Source organism: Adiantum capillus-veneris, chromosome 23, assembly GCF_014529385.1.
Source record: "Adiantum capillus-veneris isolate H3 chromosome 23, ASM1452938v2, whole genome shotgun sequence".
Lineage (NCBI taxonomy): Eukaryota > Viridiplantae > Streptophyta > Polypodiopsida > Polypodiales > Pteridaceae > Adiantum > Adiantum capillus-veneris.
This window is the reverse complement of record NC_140953.1, coordinates 7,714,349-7,738,682: the sequence shown is the minus strand read 5'-3', so window position 1 is coordinate 7,738,682 and position 24,334 is coordinate 7,714,349. Positions and strand designations below refer to the sequence as shown.

Here is a 24,334-nt window from a genome sequence, read left to right as displayed (position 1 = left end):
GAACTAGAAGCATCACCGCATCACCAAAAACCTCAACCATTTCCTGCAAATGGAGAAGGTAGGGCTATCAACATCATTACCCTTTAGCAACAAGATATGTGGATGTCTTGGCCAATAAGAGAGCCAAGCATGATAAAGAAAAGAGACAAAAGAAGAGAGGAAAACAAGAGAAAATAAGGGGAAAGCTAAAGTAGAGGATCAACCAGAGAGTAGCAAGAGGTGGCGATGAAGAAAAATAGGTCCAATGGACTTAACCTCTTGGGCAAGGTGTTGAAGACTATAATATTGGTAATGACATATGAAATCAAAAGGCTAATATATCTTTTGGTCAGTCGGTGGTTTTAAATGCTAAATTGAGGAGGCAGTGGACAAAATATGTGAGTATGCGGATGTGTGTGTGCAAGGAATTGAGGGAGGAAGGTATGGATTTTGGCAAGACTATTTGACCCTGTAGCGGAGCCATTAGGGTTGAGGCAACACCAAAGAGTGTTGTGGAGTTTGGTGAAGATTTTCCAATGGTTTGAGAGAGGCCTTTTGTGGCTGGACTTTTTAAGTTTTTGATGGTCTTTCTTGTGTCTCTTGGTAGCCATCAAGTGTGATTCCAAGCCTTGATCAACTCGACTCACTACATAATGTCTGTGGGTAGGCAAGGGCTTGTAGTTTGAGACGTTTGGAGATTGAATTGAGTTTGGGAGGGAGGGATTTTCATTGAACTCTTAAGTGGCTATATGTGAGGTGAGGAAAGTAAGGGAACTCCTTGTGTTGTATTAAGGTGTGTGAGTGTGTGTATGGTGTCTTTTGCTCCATCATCAGTTCATGTTGCCACTTGATAACAATGCACCAAAAGATGAATCTATCTGCAAGATTCAAATTGAGCTTTGAAATCCCTACAAAAGACATTACAAAACAGTACACAAAGACTTTCTTATAATGCCTTGATTGATATTCAAACATAATATTTGTGAAAAATTATCTACCTCTTCACACAAAGAAACATTCCATCTTTCTTTCTTTCTGGTTTTCTTCTATAGTTTCCTTCCACATAGAGACTAATTATTTTCTCAATAATGAGTAAACCATTTCACAACCCTTCAATTTTATACTTAACAACATGTAAGTATCTAAAAATATTTTTTAATTCTTTTGAAGACACTCAATTCATGAAATTTTAAAAAAGACTCACCATCTTTAATGAAGGAACTAATCATGATCCACCCTCAACTGGATTTTGTGTCACCTTCAGCATATAGTCCACATGGTTCTCCTCTACCACATCATTACATTTTGGTAAAGGTAAAAAATAGGTATTGTTGCTATGGTTCAAGCTTCTAAAGCAACAATATCACCATCTTCATTTTGCATAGTACAATGTGTCTGAGTTCCAAGCCGGCATGGTTGGATGCAGAGGAGTGCGCGGGGATTGCACAAGAGATACAAGACAATCCTCTAAGATTTCAGCAAGCAGAGAGATGTAGCTAGAGCACATTTGGAGTCTGCTAGAGCGTCACATCTTGGGAGTGGAGGCTACGATACGCTTCAACATGAGTTTGTAAGTATTATATGTATGCTTGTTAACCCTCACGGCTCACGGACACCCCATCACCTACGATGGACGTGTATTATGTATTTGGTAGAGTCAGGTACCGGGCTTGTCGGACCAATAGGAAAAGGGTAAGAGTGATCGCCGATGAGAGGCGCACTCTAACCGGGACATTCAAGGGATTAGTTGGCTAACCATGGGCGCCCAAGTGTGAATGGGGTGAGCTCATATAAAAGCCAACTAAACCTAAAATTCACTCATTCTCTCATTTGTGCAATAGAAGAGTGCTCTTGCTCCATCTCCATCTCCATCTCCATCTTCTTATTCTTCACCTCCTTGTGTGTGTGTGTGTGTGTATGTGTGAGAGAGAGAGGGAGAGTGTGTGTGCGATCGAGCATTACGAAGGCACGACGGCGGCGAAGCGGTTGAGCGTGGCACGACTGCAGCTTCTTCTTCATCGCGGCGAGGAATCCACCACGAAGGCGAGCGTAGAGCGGTGAGTGACACACCCTTTGCTCTCTTGAGCTTGCTAGTTTAGGCTTGTTGTGTGCTTGGAGCCATTTGTGGCTCGCACACAGTGTATCGGCAAGTCCCTTGCTTCGACAGTGCGGCAAGGAGTGCACATTTTTGGCGCCGCTGCCGGGGAAATGCCTTACACTAAGCTCGGTTAAGCACTTTACACTTTCTTGTGATGCAATTTCAATTGAAGGATTTGTGAAGAAGGAAGGTGTGTGGTTGTGTGGAGAAGATTTTTGTTACACTGTACCGTCTTTTTTGTTTTCTGTAAAGAAGGAGTTACAATTTTTTTGCAATGTGTTGTTAGAATTAAGGTATTAGCTATGGAATGTTAGTTCTGTAAGGTTAGTTTTGTAGATCTGTTAGCTACTGTAGTACTGTGTAAATAGTGTTAGAGTGTGTGTGGCAGTATCTCTATTAGCTGTAAGTAGATAAGTTAGGTGTAGGTTAATTGTGTGTGTGCGCGTGCGCAGCGCGGCCGTGGCGACTTAAAAAAAAATAAAAATCTTTTTAAAAAAATAATTTATTTTAAAAAGAAGGATCGGGCTGGGGATCATTCCCCAAGCTCAAGCCCAAACCCAGACCTGAGTCCTCAGTTTTAAAATATAGTTTATACACCTTTTTATATTTAAAAACTATTTTTAGGATTTCGAGGACTATAAAGACTATTTTTAGGATTTCGAGGGCTTCACGTAGCCGAATAGGGAGCTGTAAAGCATGACACGTTCCATTAACCAAAACGCTCGTCTTGAGCTATTACACACCATATTTTGTGGCTTGGTTACGAAAAATAACCAAGAATAACGAAAAACTTGGGTTATAAACACCTAAAAAAAAAAAAAAAACTAAGTGAGCGACCTTCACGGGCACTTACCAATGCGCTTAGAGTGTGGAAGTCATATGAACCTACGCTCTGGACGAGTGTTAGAGCACGAGCATATTGGTAGTGCCTCCATTTACGCGGGCACCCATTATTCCTCCACCCTAGGTTCTGGACCTTCGACCGGGACTCAAGGTAGCGCGACCCAAGATCCTCATATCGCGTCTAGTGATTCTTCCTCTGACTACGAAGTCATGGAGGGGTATCCTACACCAAACCCTGATAGTTCAAGTCAAGACATGCATGCCATGGGCCCACGGCCCAGGTCCAGCGTGTTTAGCCGCTTAAAAGAGACCCTTAGTAGAGCTACTCACTCTGAACATGCGGTTAATGAAATAAATGAAGGGAGTGGGGAAGTAAATTCGTCATTCATGCCTAAAATAGACTCTATGCTTCTTGAGAGTGTGCATGTGAATGTTCCATCCACTGCACCTCCTGATCCTTTAGGACTATCTCCCTCTGAGGTTTTACTACCCGATGGTAGGAGTCTTGCCGAAGTACAAGAGATCGAACGCTATATGCAAGCAACAAGGGAGAGGGAAATTGAGAACCTACGAGGGCTAGAACAAAGTCGAGCCCTGAAAGCAAAGGCTCCTATGACAACAATCATGCCAGCCGAGCAACCGAGTGCTCCCAAGGTAGCAGTCACGGAGGGGCAAGCTATGGGGAGCAATAATGCTTCCACTTCAAGGGAAACCTCCAGCACGCCAGGCCTAGATGGGATATTCCTAAACAAAAATTGGGAGTATGACCTACAAGCAGAAGCTTTAACTGATCGGTACACAGGAAACACCTATTATGTGGGTTGGTTAGATGTTCTACAATCCACATCGGGTGCTACTAGCATAGATGAGCAACAACAGAAAGTCTGTGATGTCCTCCATAGGATTGTCGAGTTAGAAAGACAGAACACAAGGATCAACATGCCTTCAACAGGCCTAATGAGATTCTTGGATACGGGAAAGGCCAACCAACCAACCCTATCACAAATGGAGACTCCCTTAGTGAGCCCCATTGATCCTCCATATGTTGTTTCGCCAGGAGCCTCAGTACAATCTGAGCCCACAAGTGGTAGCTTTACCTTCCCAGATCTAGCTCATCTTTCTCTTAATGACACTACGGCTACCATGCATATCCCAATGGTGAGCATGACAAGAAGTACACCATGGAGTTCATTTGTTAATACTGCGCCGATGCCTAGTAGCATAGTGCCCCCAACTATACCTACATGTATGTATCAATCATGTGCACCTGTCGTACCTCAGCCTCATGTAGCTCCTACACCTCCGATTATTCCAAGAGCTTACAATCCACAATGGAATTATCCAAGCTCCTATACAAGTGGAGCCATGCCATTTAATAATAACATGCCATATCAGGCACCCCCTATGCCTAGGGCCATGCCTGTAAACTTTGGACCACCGTCTGGTACACCACCATACGAAATATGGGACCCAAGAGCCGCGCGTATGCCAAGGCCAAGGCCAACTCCCATCTCACATGTGGTTCCAGGAGCACATACACCCATTATACCTGCTCAAATAGGAGATTTGGCAGCATTTGCTCAAATTATCGGTCGCTCTATTGCAGAAAACATGCGTAGTGCACCTGATAGAGAGCCTAGGAGCAAGGCAGTTCAAGTAGCTAAGCTCACACAGAAATTCAGTGGAGACGGAGATGCTAGAAAGCATATGGAAGTCTTTGAACATGTGTGCGATTCCTTGGAAGAGCACAATGAGCTACATAAGTGTAAGGCTTTGAGTTTGACCCTAAGCGGAAAGGCTGGAGATTGGTATAGAACCTTAAGAGTAGAAGAGAAAACGATGTACTCTACTCTTAGGAGACTGTTCTTAAAAGAATACATACGAGAGGGAGTACTTTGGGGTGTAGCCTCTCAGCTCCAGAAAGCCCAACGAGAAGAAGGTTAATCCGTGAGAGACTTCATTAGTCGCCTAAAGAATTTGAATTCTCGATGCAATCCAAACGAGCGATTCAACAACAACCAATTGCTCGATAGATTCATTAGGGGACTACGACATGAAAGTATCTATAATGGCCTAGTCATTAGAGGTATCACTACTTGGGAAGCAGCCACCATGAATGCAATCCAATTGGAGGATAATTTAATAATTGCAGGAGAAAGAGTGTCCGCCGAGCCGAAGTCTAGTAGCTCGCAAGCGTCAGGGCATGATCCAATGATGATAAAGCCAATCGTGAAAGAGCAAACGATATCTGAGATAACTTTGGCAGATCTCACCAAGGCCATCCAAGAAAGCCTTAGGGGTAATCGTGCTCCACAAAACACTCATATGTATCCAAGAAGGGAGCAACAATGGTGCTCAATTTGCTTGGGCCCACATACTACGAGTGAATGCCCTACTTTCAGAGTAAAGTTTAAAGGGACTTGTAACGCGTGTGGTAGGTATGGCCATCAAGCGAAGGATTGCCTAATGCTTAAACGCATCATGGAAAATAGACCGCCTATAGCTTGGGCAGACTCACCTCGAGTTCCTGCATTGATGCCTACCCCACCCATGGAGCAACAGTTGCCATTACAGCACATGGTCCCTAGAACCCAAAATGTGGTCCAAACCACACCATTGCCACCTCCAGTGCTAGGACCGCAACCCCCTCATCCAAGAGTTACACCTATGAACCAAATAGGTTGCGAGTCATCTAGTACTTATGTAGATTGCGAAGAGGACATAGACTCTAGTATCACCTATGGAGTCGACATGCTTGAGGAGTGTCCCATGTACTATATGGAAGACCATTGGGGACAAATCAAACCGGTATATCAAGCTACTGCGCTAGCAGCAAGAAGCCAAAACATTAATAGTTTTGCCAGGAGACCACCTCTTCAGTGCTACGAATGTGGTGGACCACATCGAGTAGCTGAGTGCCCCATTAGAATGCAAAAGAATGCTGCACTAATGCAAACAAGTCAAGGGAGTGCATTGGCAGTGCCAATACTCATTTGTAATCGTTGTGGCATAGATCATTTGATCGCACAGTGTCCTAACAATCCAAACACGCCGAAAATCACACCATTGAACATAATAGAGATTGTTGATGGGACACCACCAACTATAAACATAGCACCAATGAATGCACTCACATGGTCGATGCTCCAAAAGCAAAATTACATCCTCGAAGAGAGAGATGCTGCATCCATTGGCCGAGCGAGAAAGAAGAAAACACGAAGAAAGAAATCCCTTAATGCTTCTAGCTCAAAACCTAGTTCAAAGACTAACATAGGGACAGGAGAGGATCCCGTGTATATGAATGACCTTGAGGATGACTCAGATTCGATAGAGACCACGGAGACCAAAACTGTTACTACAAAGGAAAAAGCCAGTGAGGAGGATCACGAGAGGGAATTACGACGAACACCAAAAGAGTATTCAAAGTTAAACCACCCAGTTGCGAACCCCCAAGATAAGCCACGAGAGACAAAAAATGAGGATTGCAAGAGAAAGATTGGAACCTATCCAAACCCAACAGTGGAAATTGAACGAGTCCAACAACTGAGGGGTTTGGTGGAAGAAACTCAACGAACATTAGAACTTGAACCCAAACATATCCAGATGTCGAACACAGTGTTTCCCACACAAGTTCAACCTCACAAGAACTACAGGCCGTTAGCTATACCCAGTATCATTCGGGAAGAGAGTGAGGGTAGGACATCTGAAAGTGGACACATACCTTTCCTTCTAGAGAGAATGTTTGGTGAGGGAATGCCCGACCCCCTTGAGGAAGTGGAGATTCCATCTTCACCATTCTCTTGTTAGGGTCCTACGTCCCACAAGATGCCATTAAATGTTGCCAAATTGATGGATTTCATGTCTTCAGAAGTTAGAACCACCATCATGTCCAAACTATATAAAGACCCCGAGCTAGTCTCAGCTCTTCAAGCCTTCCTCAATGGAGAATTACAAGCCGGATTACCACACTTTGCACATATGAACAAACCTGACTCGGTAATGAATGATGAGGAACATTTAGCACCACCATCTGACCTAGCGGGACATGAATTTGTAATTGAAGTACCCGTTAGCAAGTTGGGGCAATACTTTGAAGGTGATGAATCTAATGCTACTCTACCAATCACTACTAAATGATTAACTGTAAAGGGGGTCCTTGACGGTGGTGCAGGAGTCAGCATGGTGACAAAGAGTTGTTGGGAGTCTATGGGGCGACCTCACCTTGAAGCCACAAGCGTAGTGGTAAAAATGGCTAATGGATCTATTGTTACGCCTATTGGAATGCTAAAGGATCTCAGAATCAAGGTCTTGGGACACAAGGTAAGGCAGACTTTCATTGTTATGAATTTTTCCAAGCATCCTATGTCATTTGAGATGATCTTAGGGCGTCCATTCATGAGGGAAGCAAAAATGGTGCATGACTGGTCCAAAAACCACGTCTACTTACAGTTCCAAGACTCTGTCATTCGAGTTGATCTTTTAAGTGGTCGAACGCATCCTCTAGGAAATAAATTCATCATTGATAATCGATCAGACACAACAATTCACTCAGCTCCATTACAGTATTGTTACACATGTAACGAAGACACGGATATTGGGGAGAACTCTCCTTATATGGATATCCTACCCGGAATGGCTAAGTCAGACAATGTCGATTGGGTACACCTAGCGGCAACTATACATACATGGGGAGCTAGAGGAACAACCTGGGTAACACCAGATGGGGAAGAGATACCACACATTGCACTAGTAAACATGTTAGGTGTAGCGCATGTAACATCCGACGATAAGAAAGAGGCACACCTACCTGAGAGTGAAACCGATGATTCCTCAAAGGCTTTAGGCCATTACACATCGGAAATGGAATCTCAGAAAGAAATGGATTCAAAACCTGAGGAAACATCGAGTGAACCAAGTATAGAAACTGAACACTCAAGGCCTAGTACGACCATCTATGGTAATTCATATGAGAGTGAAGAAGATACAAGCGAAGACTTATCAGGCGAATCGAGTTCAAACATTTACCAAAATCAAAACCTTAACAAGAAACAAAGGTCATATAAGAGACGACGATATCGAGAAAATGTGAGAGCTAGGATAAACAAGGAAAGATCTACTGCAGAATGGCTTAGCTATCTAGGGGCATGTGATGCTCATGAAAAGCTAGTAGACAATTGGGGTGAACATCTCCAGAGTGTCATGTGGTGCAGCCCGCGACCCATTGACCTCGCTCAATTGGAGGTTACAGAGCCGAAATTGAGTCGAGCTATAAGAAGACGTCAAAACCGAGAGTTAGCTCAACAACAAAAGGAGGCAGAACTAAAAGAAAGGTCCCTGTTAGCACAAGAGCCTGCTGACTTACTTACGGCTCCTGAACATTTTAAATCTTATACCACGGGGGAGCGAAAGGTTGTGTATGCCAAAGCCCAACGAATACCTACCAATGGAAGCAGTGGAGTCTATGATGGTCCAGCGGTAGTTAAAGAGATAGAATTAGCAGAACCAGGTGAGGAGTCTAAACCAGTCTTTATTGCTCAAGACCTTACCGAAACTGAAGAGGCTGTACTTAAGGAGCTCCTCAAGGAATACAAGGATATCTTTGCTTGGACATATCATGACATGAAGGGCGTTCCACCTTCTGTGGTGCAACATACAATTCCCATGATCAACACTGCTAAACCCGTCCAGCAACGACCCTATCCAATGAATCCTAAGTACGCCAAAATTGTACAAGAGGAGATTGAAAAACTTATCCAATGTGGATTCATATACCCTATTGAGCACTCAGAATGGGTTTCTCCAATAGTCATTGTGCCAAAAAAGAATGGGAAACTAAGAGTGTGCGTGGACCTCAAGAAAGTTAATGCAGCCACTAGGAGAGATCATTATCCCTTACCATATTCAGAACATGTGCTTGAAAGAGTTGCGGGCAAGGAAGCTTATAGCTTTTTAGATGGGTACTCTGGTTACAATCAAATCACAATTGCATTAGAGGACCAAGCTAAAACTGTTTTTATCACAGAGTTTGGAGTGTTTGCATTTTGTGTTATGGCTTTTGGCTTAACAAATGCCCCTGCTACATTCCAACGATTAATAAACATTGCGTTTAAAGAATTTCTAAGGGAGTTTTGTGAAGCTTTCCTAGACGACCTTTGTGTTTATTCTTCTTGGGAGAAGCATTTGTTATATCTACGAAAAATATTTGAAAGGTGCAGATTTTATCGCATCTCATTGAACCCTTTCAAATGCCAATTTTGGGTTAAGCATGGAGTCATTCTAGGGCATATAGTGTCCAAGAACGGGATATCCACAGATGAGGGTAAGATTAAAGCCATTGCCGATTTGCCACCACCTACGAACTATAAAGGAGTTCAAAGATTTATGGGCCATGTTGGTTATTATCGAAGGTTTACTTTAAACTTTGCCTAGATAGCGCGTCCATTGTACAAGCTTCTTATCGAGTTTCACTGGACGGAAGAATGTCATCAATCTTATGAGTTATTAAAGAAGGCCCTAACAAGTGCTCCAATCCTGCGAACACCCGATTGGAATGTACCTTTTCATGTGCATATTGATGCATCAAATTTTGCTATTGGGTGTATTCTAACTCAACCAGGAGAACATAAATTGGACTACCCTATTAGCTTTGCAAGTCGCCAATTAAATGATGCCGAGATGAACTACACTACTACAGAGCGCGAAGGTCTAGCTATGATTTACGTAGTAAAGAAATTTCGCTATTACCTTCTTGCTACCAAGTTTGTGTTTTATGTTGATCATCAAGCATTGCTATATTTGGTAAACAAGCCGTGTTCCACAGGTCAAATTACACGATGGTTGTTGATTATTCTTGAGTTTGACTTCACCGTTGTTGTGAGGCCTGGGAGGAAACATGTCATGGCGGATCATTTATCTCGTATCCCTAATGGCGAAGCTCCTACGGGGGTTGATGATGAATTGCCTGATACTCCTTTGTTCATTGTTGAGACAATGCTTGAATGGAGTGAAAAGATTGTTAACTTCTTAGTTAATGGTTTTCCACCCAAAGAGCTGCGAAAAGATATAGCTCGAAAATTAATCAAGGAATGCGAACCCTATTGCTTACACATTAATTTTTATACAATATCAAAACATTAATTTTTACTTCATCAATTTTTGTATTCAGAACATACACATTGGATGTGTCACCTCCAATACCTTGCATATCCTAAACAATTGAAGAAAGAAGGCTTAGTACTCTAAAATTTGGATTAGTTCTCACAGATGAAAATCACTTTTCAATGCTACCTTTATCTTTTATTTGATCTTTTTGGAGGATTGCTTTACATGCTTAGCAACGAGAGATTGTCTGAGCTTCTCACTAATTTGCGAAGTAGACAGATGTCATGCATAAACTACATATTTATTCCTTAAATAATTTAAACTAGAAATTTTCACATTATGGAAATTCCTAAAAGTAAAATCAAATTTCTTTAAAATTTCAATAGAGAACTAATTTATTGCAATTCCTAAAAGTAAAATCATATTTCTTTAAAATTTTAATAGAGAAATAATTATTACGTTCTGTTCTTTGGTTCTTTTTTGCAAATCCTCATGATAGTCTTCTTCACATGATGATGACAAGGCACGCAAGGTCTGTTAGGAAATAAGACGTAGCTAAATAGATAATTGAGTAGATTACTTAATGGAGAGAGACAGATTTATATACACGAGATTATAGAGTAGAGAGAGAGAGAGAGAGAGAGAGAGAGAGAGAGAGAGAGAGAGAGAGAGAGAGAGAGAGAGTACACACGATATACGTGGTTCACTCAATGTGGGCTACGTCCACGGGAAAGCAGCCACTCAATGGCTTTAGTACTTCAAAACAAGAAGTAGTTTACAAAGGGATTATACCCTTAATGGAGCTCCCGCCTTGCTTCACTCTCACCACCTCACACTCACCTTGTTACATCAACTTCACACTATGAAATGTGTGTAGAAATGGCCTCCTTTTATAGGCCAAAAGGGCTGCCCTCTCTTATGAGAGACAGCCATGTGTAGCCGCCCTTGTGCGAATAAGTCCAAATCGGACCCTCCAATCCGCCCATGTGTGGCCGCCCTTGAGAAGACAAGTCCGCTTTTGAATTCGGCCACCGGCCACCGGCCATTGACTTCCGACCACCGGCCACCGGCCATTGACTACCGACCACCGGCCATCGGCCATTGACTACCGGCCACCGGCCAACCGACCGGTTGTTTTCCGACCACTTTCCGGCCGCCGTCCGGCCATAATATTCCGGCAAAAAAAAAGTCTCGAGGGCCTCCGCCCCCGAGGCCTTTAAAGTTGCCCATGATTCTTGTCCGTGAAAATTTTGGTTTTCGGTGAGTGATTTTCCTTCACGCACAATGGCTTCTCCTCATAATGGGGGCTTTACAAATGTGCGCTTTTACCACAGAAAATTACAAGGGTAAATCAGGCTCCATACTTAACAAGGTCTCATACCCTAACTAATGAAAAGATATATATTAGAATTTATCAGTACAATAAAAAAATCACACATATCTTTAGATAAATCACCTTCAATGGCATGTCATTGAAGAGAAAATTCTTTTGATGTGGTATGGTACTTGTTACTCGTTGATAGACAAGTTTTGGTGTTAACAAAGTAGTGTGTATATGCATGGACATGTGTACAAATATATGTAAATACATGCATGAACATGTGTACAAATATATGTAAATACTTGCATCAACATGTGTACAAATAAATGTAAACACATGCATTTGGAATCTTTGAAAATGTACTATTGGGTTTCAACTACGGTGGACAATGTATGCATTGTAGATAGTGATGCTTGCATCTTAGCAGCAATCATGCACATGTACATACCCGAACAGGGTATCAAGGCCTTGGATGTGGTGCAAAGCCGAATTTTTTGGATCTAGGGTATCCTCTTCAGTTTTCTATAATGTAAATAATGCAAGTGGAAAGTGTGGGTATGCTCATCTTCCCCTAGAAGTTTGATACGTGTGATAACTATCTATTTTCAGTGCCCAATATGCAATGATGTGTAGATTGATGTAGAAGTGGTCAAAAATCAAATTTTGGTATGTGGCCAGGAAGCTTGAGTATCAAGGATTAAGCCTACAAGTTTTAGTATCAAGGATTAATCCTACAAGTGTTTTTGGAATTTGAAGTCCGTTAGGAATTTTCCCCACCAAAAATGCCTATCAAGAGGTCAAAACTAGCCAAAAATGGCATAAAAAGGTTAAAAAATGGGTCAAAAACGTGTGAAAAGTCATATTTTTGCAACATCTCTCATGATTCCACGAGTTTCCAAGTTGAGGGAGTGTGTGGGCAATCCAATATAAGAACTTTCATCTCTTTGTGTGTTTAGGAGAAAGCAGGGTTTCTATTGGTAGTCCTATGCAATCGAGTCCTATTTTTGAGGGCGTGGAGGAGTGAATGAGGATTTCTTCTCATCAATTTTGCACTTGGGAGAGTCTATGGAAGTTTTGAGTTCTCCATGGATGTGTGTGTGTGAGGAATGGAGGGAAAAAGGTGCAACTTTATATAAGAATAATTGATCCTATATCGGTGCCGTTAGGGTTGAGGCTACACCAAAGAGTCCACAACGGACTGGAGGTTGGAGAACCTTTTGCAATGGTTTGAGAGAGGCATTTTGTGGCTAGATTTTTCAAGTTTTTTAATGGTATTTCTTGGGTATTTTGGTATCCATCAAGTGTGATTCCAAGCCTTGATCACCTTGACTCCCTATGTAATGACTATGGGTAGGCAAGGGCTTGTAGTTTGAGATGTTTGGAGCCTGAATTGAGTTTGGGGGGAGGATTTTCATTGAGCACTTTAGTGGTTGTGTGTGAGATGGGGAAAGTAAGGGAATTTTCTTGTGTTGTGTTAAGGTGTGAGGGTGTGTGAGGCAATGGAAATTGCCATGGCCAAGCTAAAAAAGATCAAATGAATCTGGGAGCAAGGTATGACACATGTTGAGCCAATGGTAGTGCAACCAATGGTTCCCATGGTAGTGGATGATAGAATCGAGCAAATGGTTCAAGGTCCTAATCTCGTAATAGCAAGGGCTTTGCATGATCTTGCCAGGCAGCTACAAAAGTGGAGCAAGTGGTTCAAGGTCCCGATCCCATTACAACAAGGGCTTTGCATGATCTTTCCAATCAACTACTACAAGAGTTGAGGATTAACATAATGGATACAAGTCAAAGTGAAGAGAAACCAGCTAGGAGAGGCAAAGGATGAAGGCTACATGGAAGATGCTACAATTCTGGGGTGAAGAGGGTCACTACACCCCTGATTGTCCTACAAAGAGAGATGAGGGATGTATCCTTTATATGGATGCAATCAAGGAAGAGGGGATGAAAATCATCAAGAGCGGGAACTAGAAGCACCACCGCATCAACAAAAACCTCAACCATTTCCTGCAAATGGAGAAGGTAGGGCTATCAACATCATTACCCTTTAGCAACAAGATATGTGGATGTCTTGGCCAATAAGAGAGCCAAACATGATAAAGAAAAAGAGACAAAAGAAGAGAGGAAAACAAGAGAAAATAAGGGGAAAGCTAAAGTAGAGGATCAACCAGAGAGTAGCAAGAGGTGGCGATGAAGAAAAATAGGTCCAATGGACTTAACCTCTTGGGCAAGGTGTTGAAGACTATAATATTGGTAATGACATATGAAATCAAAAGGCTAATATATCTTTTGGTCAGTCGGTGGTTTTAAATGCTAAATTGAGGAGGCAGTGGACAAAATATGTGAGTATGCGGATGTGTGTGTGCAAGGAATTGAGGGAGGAAGGTATGGATTTTGGCAAGACTATTTGACCCTGTAGCGGAGCCATTAGGGTTGAGGCAACACCAAAGAGTGTTGTGGAGTTTGGTGAAGATTTTCCAATGGTTTGAGAGAGGCCTTTTGTGGCTGGACTTTTTAAGTTTTTGATGGTCTTTCTTGTGTCTCTTGGTAGCCATCAAGTGTGATTCCAAGCCTTGATCAACTCGACTCACTACATAATGTCTGTGGGTAGGCAAGGGCTTGTAGTTTGAGACGTTTGGAGATTGAATTGAGTTTGGGAGGGAGGGATTTTCATTGAACTCTTAAGTGGCTATATGTGAGGTGAGGAAAGTAAGGGAACTCCTTGTGTTGTATTAAGGTGTGTGAGTGTGTGTATGGTGTCTTTTGCTCCATCATCAGTTCATGTTGCCACTTGATAACAATGCACCAAAAGATGAATCTATCTGCAAGATTCAAATTGAGCTTTGAAATCCCTACAAAAGACATTACAAAACAGTACACAAAGACTTTCTTATAATGCCTTGATTGATATTCAAACATAATATTTGTGAAAAATTATCTACCTCTTCACACAAAGAAACATTCCATCTTTCTTTCTTTCTGGTTTTCTTCTATAGTTTCCTTCCACATAGAGACTAATTATTTTCTCAATAATGAGTAAACCATTTCACAACCCTTCAATTTTATACTTAACAACATGTAAGTATCTAAAAATATTTTTTAATTCTTTTGAAGACACTCAATTCATGAAATTTTAAAAAAGACTCACCATCCTTAATGAAGCAACTAATCATGATCCACCCTCAACTTGATTTTGTGTCACCTTCAACATATAGTCCACATGGGTCTCCTGTCCCACATCATTACATTTTGGTAAAGGTAAAAAATAGGCATTGTTGTTATGGTTCAAGCTTCTAAAGCAACAATATCACCATATTCATTTTGCATAGTACAATGTGTCTTAGTTCCTTTCATAAGACTAAAGTTAACAACAAAATAAGAAGATGGAGGTTTGTGCTCCTCCCCTTCCACAGTAGAGTCATGGTGATCGATGCTTTCATGATACCGTACATTTCATTTGTATCGCTGTTGCTAAAAATGACCAAATCCAATTGGAAAGAATTATTGAAGCCTATTAAGCAATTTTTATGGAAAAGCAACATGAAAGACACAACCCCTTATCAATGGGGGAGATGGGAATGGGTAGCAAGACCTAAGAATCATGACAAAATTGGGATTATTGACCCCCTTGGAAGACTAGGCTACAAGTTAGCCTTGGAAGACCCCCTTCATCTATTTTGCAAGTGCCCCCGTAAGTGCCCTACTTCGCGGGGACTAGCCGCCAGAGAGTGCAAGTGGGTAAGGAGGACTTGCAAGATCACTTGTTTTACGGATGACTTGATCTTGGGAGGGCATGATATCCAAAGAGCTAGGCCATTATGGTATGCACTCAAATGATCCAATTCCACTACTTGAACCAAGTATGGAAGTCCACGAACCTTCGACTCTTTGAGGGCAAACTGGAGGTAGCTCTCTTTGGATGATATTATGCGATTAAGCACTGATATCATTCACATGGTAGGAGCAAGAAGAGGGGTAGTTGACAAATATGAAGGATGGATGCATGCTTTGAGCTGTTTAGAACACCCAAGAGGATAGGAGTAACACAACTAGTAGGTTTTCTCTGTGTACAAGTCTCTAATGGAACCCTATCCCCTCAAGGCACATGTAGTGCTTGAGGGCTGTTGTATTCTTATAGGGTTAATAAAAATTCTCTCAACTCACAATTGTGAGTATGACAAAAAAAAGAATAAAAAAAACCAAATATTTTTTTCTTAATATAAACACTTACATGTTTTGTAGTTTTTTTCCTTTTGTATTTTTCATGGGATTGTGCATAAATTAGCACAAACTAAAATGTCTGTCTCCTCCCACTAATAGGGTTCCTTGCCAAATTTCAAAGGCACAAATTTCCCAATTTTAGATGAAAAAAGGTCGTATATTTTGTTGTTTAGGGAAATCATGGTGCAAATGATCCATAGAAAGGAAGTTTTTGAACCATTGTCTAACCAAATGATAGTTGTCTAAGAGCACCCTATGTTACTCTTTAAAATACACCTTCAAAAGACTCTTGCCACAGATCCTTTTTGGTTCTCTAAACTTTGGATTGGATAGGAAAAAGTCATCATTTTATGAAGGATATAAACTCTATTCTCTACTATATGTAAGCTCTATGGAAAATAAAGATATACTATGAATTCACGAAGAAATTTGGCACTGCTTAAATACTATTTTACCAAGAACAAACAAGTAGAGCTAGAGGAAAAAATAATTATTAAAGCTTTCAAATTTGTATGAGCATAAAGCATTAAAAAATCATATACTTTAAAACTTACAAATAAATCATGTCTCATGCTGATCACTCTTGAAAGTTGAGAAAAAAAGTAACAAACAACATAGATCAAGAGAGAAATAATATCGCTCATGGTGCATGTCACGCTTGCTACATGCATGGTAGGATTTTCACTTTTCCACCTTCTACAACTCTTCTTAGCTGAACACAACATGGTGAGACTCTATATGAGCTTCCAACTGTTCTCTTCACTAGTCATTCTTCATTGAGCATTAGCCTCACCAATGAACAAGGTGAGACTATATGAGCTTCCAAATCTTATCCTCACTAGTCATTCTTCACCCTTGGACTATAGTTGAACAAGGTGAGACTCTATACGAGCTTCCAACCCTTCTCTTCATTAGTCGTTCTTCGTTATTTTGTTGAAGTTTTTAAAGCCATACCCTCATTCAAGAAAGTTCCACCTCTCAAATGTTGGTGCATGCAAAGTTGGTCGGAGCTAAAAATGGTGCCAAGAAGAGTAAAGGGTGCCTACAGGTGTGGGTCCAAGTGTTAAAGCTAGTATGCGAGGCCTAGGCAAGCAAAGGCTAGTGGAAATGTATGCATGATGTGGTATTTTGGGCCAAGAAGGCTCGAGAAAGGCCAATTGGGAAAGCAGATCCAAGTGTCCAAAGGACTGCTTCAATGCCCAAGAATGTAGTGTTCAAAGTGCTCAAGAAGCCCGTCTAAATGGCTCATAAAACGGAGCCAAATTGTGAAAGATATCAAAGTTCAAAGCTAGAAGTATTTGCAAAAACCTGGTAGATGGGGAGAAATGGCCAGAGCTAATGTCAATAGATAGGACTTAAGAGCTCAAGTTAATGGAGCATGCCGATCTCCTCGAATTATCGATCGGAGCTCCAGAGAGAAAGTTATGGCCAATTGAATATTTGCCAGGGGCCAATTATGGGCCAACTTTCCCGCCTTAGAAAACACATGCCTACTAAGAGATTTTAGGCCTTGCCTAGGTTCCAAGATGTTATATACATTGTATGGGGCTAGCCAAAATTGACGGCTCATCAAACGGGATCATGAGGGCCAAGGTATGACTTGTTGAAGTTTGTTCCAGTTGGTGGCAATGTGATGCCAGCTTGCTTTTCAATTTTTGATCAGCTTGATTGGAAGACCGGAGATAGTTGGACTGTAGCTAAGATGGAGGGGCTTGAGGTTGACAACATAAGTTTTCAAGGGTGCTTTTTGGCTCGGTGATTGGAGTTTCACGCAGGGTATGGCAAACAATGCAAGTTGCTAGCAAAAAATGAATTTTTAATGCTTTGATGTGTTTGTTTCTGAAGTCCAAGGAAGCCTTGCGAGTGCAATGCACCTGATAGTGCCATGTGGAACGAGTGATGGGGTATTGAAGCCTGACATTGCGGGGTATATGACCTGAAGGGAGCACTCCCAATAGGCAACACAAGGAGCTGCCCTTGGCCTTGGATATGGTGTCCGTAGCGGGCAATTCTCTAGGCGTTGCGCGTGGTGTTGGTGTAGCCAAAGCCTGTTGACCCTAGCAGAGGGCACAAGCAGTGATATGTATGCTTATAGATGCATGGCAAAGGTCTAGAGCAGATGGGAAGATCCTAAACATGCAAGTGGCAGCAGAGATGTAATCATTATGTGGTTTTTGGCCAAAAGTGCTACAGAGAGGGTGAAATAGGGTGGCAAGTGAAGGATGTCCAAAGTGCTAGTTGTTTGCTTGGTAATGAAGGGCTTGAAGTGCTAACCGAGCAGGTCTATGTGGCTCATCAAACAAAGCTACAAAGCCCAAGATATGGCACTTTGAAGCTGGAGGTGTTTGCAGATCTGAGACGGACATGACAAGTCGTGCTAGATGGTCAGAACTGGTTTCAGCATATGGCTATGAAGGGCTCAAAATGTGGAGCATGTCAATCTTCTCAGATCATCATTTGGAGTCTCGAAGGCCAAGTTACAGAGGGTTGAAGTTTTGCCAGGGGCCGAGTCTGTGCCAAAATGGTTGCCCCAATTGGTGTGCCATACGGTGGCTTTTGGAGCCTCGATAGGGTTTGTATGCAAAGTATACATCTAGTGAAGGCCATACGAGTTTACAGTTCATCAATCGGACATTGGATCAAAAAGTTATGACTGATCGAAGTCGGTAGTTGGCAATGATGTGGAGGCGACATATGATTTTTTGCCATTTTGGCGGCCTTGATTGGCAGGTTTGGAAGGATCAGAGTGCAACGGGATTTGTGGAGACCAAAGATAGAAAGGCATGTTATCAATAGGAATTTGCGGCTTGACAATTGGGCTTGTGTACAGGAGATGGGAGTTGAGAAGTTGGGGGAAGAAAAATGGTTTGTTTTGATGGTTTTTTGTTAATGAGCATGAAGTTTTGGGGGTGCCCGGGCTTGGAGCCGCTACGTTCCAGCACGATAATCTCGTGGGAAGGGGCTCTAAGATGCCCACTTAATAAACATAAGGTTTTATGTGTGAAAGAGGGTAAAATTGGCTAAAAACAAAAGGGGCAACGACGGCCATCTCAAAAGGAATGTAAACAAGGTGAGGACTCACAATGGCCTGCAGAAAGCAAGGGAAGGTTAGTTTTTGGCGATGAGGAGGTATGTGGTGGAGTGGTCGGACCAGTAGTTATAGTTAGTTCCAGATGTGGTTTGTGGTATGTCATTGCTAACCCATACATGGTCTAGTATAGAGTTGTGTATTGTGGTTGGATGGTGTATCAATTGGTGGAGACCGTGCTGGAGAACGAGGTTGGAAAGGGTTCTATATGTGCTAGTTTCTTGAAGTGCGTCAATGTTGAAATCTCCCATTATGATTAGTGGTCGCATGGTGCGGGTTGAGTTAAGAAGATTGGAGATGCTATGCAGGAAGCGTGGGAGCGATGATGTCGGTGCCCTGTAGAGTGAAATGACTGTCGCTAGGCACTTGTTGGTGCAGTGGAAAGTTGCATGGATCATTTCAAGTGTTTGATTTATGCAAATGCGTATTTGTGTAGGTATTAGGTTGTTTTTATGGAGAATGGAGATGCCGTGTAGTTGTGTTGAGGATACGCTACAGAAGCCTGGAATGGTTGTCGTATGTTGTTGAGTCTCTTGTAGGCAGAGGATGTCGGAGGCCATTAGGCTTTTGTCGTGGATGATATCGTTTGCATGCTTTCCAAGGGAGACGACGTTTAGTGATTGCACAATGTAATGTGTATCTTGGTGGAGATGCAGATGCTTCTGGATGGGGGAATAAGCTGCTTCTGTTCGCAACTTGTGGAGTTCTTTAAGGACAGATGCATCGGTGTGAATGTTGCAGGGTAGCAAGCTCTCTATCAAATATAGATTTGCAGTGTCACGAATTCGTGTGAGAGCAGTGTATGCGAGGCCGTGAGACCTAATTCCTTTGGGGTTGAAAGCTAGTGTGTTGAGTGTAAGCCCTTGTGATCGGTGAATTGTGCGGGCTGCGGCAGGCTGAACTGGGCATTGCTTGCGTGTGAGGGTGTTGAAGTAGTTCTTGCTAATTTGGAATTCGTGTGCGATGCGTAGAATTGGCGTCCAATTAGGCATTGTGAGTGGGTTGCAAAGATGACGGTGGTCATACCTTTGTTTTTGCCCTATGCTAGGGTTGGTGAAATGAATCCAGAGGCATGTCGTGTCGAAGAATGTAGTGTACAACTTGTAGACGCCTTTTGCACCGTTGACGAGGCCGTCGAGAATGTCCAGATTTCCAGTGCATAGCTCGACCACTAGGCCTGGCTTTAGGCGCAATGTTGCTTGGAGACCCGCAATTTGTCTGGCATCCAATAAAATTGCTATTGTTTTGCTGCATGAAGCGGCACGCTTGTCAGTCGCTTTGAATATGTGTGGCTCACCGGGCAATTGTGCAAAGACCTTTTCATTGTGTTCATCCTTTGCCTTGTTAGAGTAGAATAGGTGTGCTATGGTTATGTCAGCAGGTAACTCTTTGTGAAAGGAGCTGTTAATGTAATCAAGGTCGCTGATGGTGTGTGAGCCAATTCTCATTCGGTTGAGGACTTCTATAAACTGTCCATCGGTTTGTCTCATTGTCGTCGTTAGTTCGTAGCACTTAGGGAATTCATGCCAGTACGAAGGTGCAACCGCCTCTAGAAGAGGTTGCTTGCTTGTGAATATCCAGGAGTCTTTGACTGGGCTAGCTTGGCAGAGGTCACCACAGAGTATGACATCAAGGCCACCAAAAGGCTGGTCGTGTTTTCTCTTGATGGCACGAAGACGTGAGTCAGCCAATGAGAAGACACTTGATCCTATCAAGGAGACTTCATCAAACACTACAAGCTCCAAATCTTGATAAAGTAAGGACAATGCATCTAGCTTTTCTGCTCCGAGACTTGTGTGTGTCGTAGTTATCAAAGGCAAATGTAAAGCTGAGTGTATAGTCGTGCCACCAATGTTGAATGCTGCCTTGCCTGTATATGCCTTTAGGAGTGCCTTAGGAAAGTCAGGATTGTGGCCTGACTTATGTGTGTAGAAACGAATGAGGGTTTCGACTAGCAAGAGCAACGTGAATGTTTTTCCAGTGCCTGCTCCACCTGTGAGGAAGAGATGTATCTTTTCTGACGGTGCTATGCGTTTTTTGAGCATGACGTCATCGAGGATGAGTCACTGTTGTGGGTTTAGCTTCTTTATTGATGCGTGGAAATCCTCATTGGTCATGCCAATATGTTTGGAAAAATGTAAAGCAAATGGTTTCTTCGCCGGTTGCTTTGATGGGGTGTTGATCATCACGTTGGCATTGTCGAAATCGTTCAAGGAGCTTACACTTCTCGTGCTGCGTGAAGTTGCGATGGCTGTTGCGAGCCTGTCTAGTGGAGCTGTTTCGACAACGAACTATGATTCATTGTTTTTCACTGTGTCAATGTTCGAAGTGTAGACATCGATCCAAGACGAACCTTCGAGCAGGTGCTCATTCTCATTGCTTGCCCATGGCAGGAAGAGAAGGCATTGTTCTCTATAGTGGTTGTCAGGGTTTTTGGCTTTATTGTATCTAACGTACCGTATGATGCGTGCCCTCCGAAGCAACGTGTCAGGCTTGGAGGGATTTTTGGTTGTGGAAGCGAACTGGGCCAAGCACATGGGAAAGAATGAGTGTGGTCTGGAGGCGTATTTGTCGATTATGGAGGCAGAGAAGATATCTGTTGTGTTGGGGTGCATTTTTTGCAAGGCGTTCTTTTTTTTGAGAATGAGAGCACGTTCTTCAGGCGGATTAGTATTTATGTATATGAATTCTCTAAAGGAGCTATGCAACGGAAGCGAGAGACATATATAAGCAGCTTGTTGTGAACTAATTTGCTGTGTGTTAAGGATTGTGCTACCAACTTTTCGCAGTCTCTCCAATGTTGTTGCATTGTTTGCGACACAGTGATCAAGCTGTGACTTGATTGCTCCTATTAATGTGTTGTCCATTTTTGTCATGTATGAGGTGCAGTAGCTCGCAGCTCCATGTGCGTTTAGCACGAATTGTATATCTGTGTTTGCATTCCAAAGAGAAGCTATTGACTTATGAAAGTTGTTCGTGAATATATCGCTTGGTTTGCGCTTGAGGAAAATAGTGGGTCCCGAGATAGTTGCTTGCAATGCAAGCAAGTACTGTTCCATGGAGAGTTGTGCTTGCTCTAGCCATTCTTCGAATGTGGGCGCATTTTGTAAATCAATTTGGCTGAGTTGTCTTCGAACTTGTTGCAAGTAAACCTTACCTTGTCTAGCTATGTTCGCCTCAAGTATTCCTTGCCGGATAATAGTTGTGAATGGCATGGGAAAACGTGGAAATCCAAAACGACAACTTTTGCTCTTCTTTTGGCAAGTCTTATGGTGCTTGTGCTTGTAATCTTCAGAAAGGTCATTGGGCAAGATGTATCCATCTGTGCTAATGTGGGTATCTATAAACATTACAATATCTTGATCTGAGTGCGTTGTGAGTGATGGAGCATTTTCTAGCCACAACAAACCATGATCATGTTGGCTACCGTGACTTTGGAACTCCGTGATGAAAAAGAAATCTCGTATTTTGCCACATATAGAGGAATCAGTCCGTAATAACCGTTTCATTGCATTGAACCTGTTGACGTAGAAACGAGCAGTTATAATGGGGTCGGCACGAATGAGGCGACGTTGGTATGAGCTCAAACTCTCCTCAGGCTCTTGGCTCAGCGGGACTACCTTCTCTAGTGCAACAAGAAGCTCTTTCCATCTTCGCTCTACGGAGGAGAACGTGACAAAAAATGTGGGCGGTCCAAGTTGTCGGATCATTGCAAAGACATTTTTTTTCATCTTTTCCTTGTAGTCGGGGATGTGAGTAGTGCCTCGAAGTCTCTGAAGCCTAATCTTGAGTTGAGAAGGCTCTCTATGTTTGTGTCTTGTACAACTTGCCTTGCAGTCAGAGTTGTACCTGCTAGCTTTCCCTTGTGCATTCGCACCCAAACAGAGGAAGCAACTTGTTGTGACATGATTTTGATAGACTTGAAAAATAAATTTTCGATGTCCAAGGCGAATCTTCTGTCAACGTTCAGGAGCTCCCACTTTGCAATCGTTTGATAATCTTTGCTTGCAGCCTCTCTATATCTTCTAGGGGACCCGAAGAAAAGAGTTGGGAAGCTCAACTCTTCGAAATAATCTTCCGTGAAGATGCTCAACGGTGAATTGCCCTCGTAAGGTGCAACATGAAGAATCTTGCCACTGTAATCGACAACCTCTGCCGCACTGGTGACCCCGTGAAGCATGACATCAGTCTGTTCATCCTTAAACTCAACATCATGCGCATTGGCATCAACGGTATTCGTAGGAGGCATACTTAGACTAGAAAGGTGTGCAAGCCACTTGTCATTGATCGTGACACCTTCTCTCGTGTAGAGTGGTGTGGACAATAGAGTAGTGGTTGCACGCGTTGTGAGCAGGGGTCGCACAACACCGCTTAGGTAACATCTATCGTATTCGAGCTTGCGTTTGATGCCCACAAGGACAGAAGCCTCATCCTCAATGAAGCGAGGCAGGACAGCCTGGCTCTTCTCCAAGTTGGCAAGCACATTGACAACGCTACCTCTAAGCCCATACTGACCTTCGTATGTCAGTTTACGTATCTTGGCGAAGGGGATACAAATGGAGGCCAAGCGTGCCTCTACGGGGTTTAGATCTGACACAAAGGGAAGCGCTGGATTGAGCCCTGTCTCTTACAAGCTCCACAGATGATTGCTATCGCTTGTCGAGTGTTTCTTGCATTGGCTACAGACATACACATCTCCATAGCGTCTTCGCTTTCTTGAAGTGGATTTCGCAACTGGAGGCAGAAGCTGATGTGTTAGCTGGCGGCGGAATAGCAAGCGTCCACATTTTCCGTAGGGTGTAATGGGCTTGTCCTTGATGCTTTTGTTGTATTTCTTAATCGTCTTACTCAAGCTGGCATGGGTGCGTTGTATTTGAGCACCAGTGACCAGGCCCCTCTCGTTCTTCAGGCGTGAAAGCTTGCATTTGACGGCCTGGGTTGTGTGCAACGTGTGTGTGTGCTTGGCTTGGAACATGCGGACCACCTCAACATTAGGCAAATCCTCATGTAACAAGCATAGCCTATGCAAAGTGGTCACCTCATCTTCTTTCCATCCAACACGTGCACGGCTTGAGCACGTTGTGAATGTGGGAAGGTATGTGATGCCATTTCTTGTTTCGAAAAGCAGAATGCCCTTTACAAGAAATGGTTTCGATGCCATCCCCAAGATGATTGTTTTCACGCTTCCATTTCTTTTCAAATACACTTTTAACCTTCAAGTCGTAAAGCGAGAGAAGGCCGTTAACACGTCGAGGCTAAGAGCAAGTGAGTTGGCGCATGTTGAATACAAAGATGAGAATTTTGTGACCGTCATTGTGCTAGTGGACCCATCAGTACAGAAGAAGTGGCAAGCACCCGGGACAGCATGTCTTTCAAGCAAGAAGCTCTCAAACAAGTCATTGAGTAAATTCGATCTAAGGTCATGCGGTGTGCCTGTTGAGTTTCGGAGATGGTGTAGTGCGAGGAAGATGTCTGAATTGTTCGGAAATTGTGCCGAAAAAATAGTATCGGCATCGTGTTCGGCCAAGTGAGCCATTGGAAAGACACGCAAAGATTGTAAATATTTAGTCACCTTGTGTGTTCGTTTGCGTGTGTGTGTTAGAGCGAGAGAGAGAGAGAGAGAGAGAGAGAGAGAGAGGAGAGAGAAGAGAGAGAGAGAGAGAGAGAGAGAGAGAGAGAG

The 24,334-nt window shown here is 42.8% G+C and overlaps 2 pseudogenes; both read right to left on the bottom strand.

Moving 5' to 3' along the window:
• LOC147427381 (uncharacterized) overlaps positions 1-24,334 on the bottom strand; it is a 156,917-nt pseudogene that overhangs the window by 106,832 nt on the left and 25,751 nt on the right.
• LOC147427385 (uncharacterized) lies at positions 22,382-24,021 on the bottom strand (annotated as a pseudogene).